The following is a 1,087-nucleotide window of genomic DNA, read 5'->3' on the forward strand; positions in this document are numbered from 1 at the left end:
GGGAACTGGAGAAGGGGTGGTTGGCATGGATATTCCCCCCTGAGAGGTGATTTCTCACTTTCCTTTTCTCTGACTTTCTCTGTCTCTCTTTGGCCACCACACATGCCCTATGGCAAAAATAAAAATAAACAAACAAAAGACAAAGGTAAGGAATTATTATCTCACCTCTTTCTTTATCATTTTGGGCATATTTGTGAGATAGACCCATATCCTTTTTAGTGAGATGTATATAAGAGGGGGTTAGATGATGGATAATTTATCTAAAAATACCCAATAAATTTTTATTGCTGGAGGCAATGTACTGACTCTCAAGCTAGAATTTAACTTCTTTTGGGTCGCATTATAATTAGAAAGTAAATGTGTGTGTAACATATGCAAAAGAATACTGTATCACAAAATCACTTTTTATATACTGTCACTTAAATGGGAATGTTAGCCGCACAAAATGAAAGAAGGTTATAATAATGTTTATTAGTTTTTTTTTTCTTCTTGGGTTTTGTTTATTTGTTCAGCAAACACTTAGATAGGGCTTTCTGTGTTCCTACACCGTTTCAAAACTTATAAAGTTCTAAACTCATTAATCTTCATAACTACCCTTTGAGGTAGATATTATCATCCTCAGTTTACAGATATTACCCAGGTTTATTTTAAATTCACATTTCTTAATAAAGGGAAGAAGAAGTTACATGTTTATCTTCCATCATTATTCAAACAAAATAGACCCCGTTTTGTCTTCTATGAAAACAATGAAGACAAATTGCAAATTTTCATTCTGGGGAAAAATCAATCAATGTTTATGGTATGCCCTTGATCCCGACTTATCTTTAACTCCACCTTTTGTCTCTGTCAATGAAAATGTAACACCATTGACTTTTGGAAGAGCATAGTAACTAGTGTGTAAGTACAGAGTACACTGTTTCTCCAGAGCAAAGCACACTTCAGGGCCCTGAACCATGACATACAAGATCTGAATGTTATTTATAGCTCTACGCTCTCCTTCCTAAGACTTCTGTTGTCTTTCTGTCTGATTTTAGTTGTATGAAGGAGGAAGACTGATGGACCCAGTTGCCAATGCAGACAGAGTGTG

The sequence above is a fragment of the Tupaia chinensis genome, unplaced genomic scaffold (assembly GCF_000334495.1).
Source record: "Tupaia chinensis unplaced genomic scaffold, TupChi_1.0 Scaffold140308_1, whole genome shotgun sequence".
In the NCBI taxonomy this organism is placed as follows: domain Eukaryota; kingdom Metazoa; phylum Chordata; class Mammalia; order Scandentia; family Tupaiidae; genus Tupaia; species Tupaia belangeri.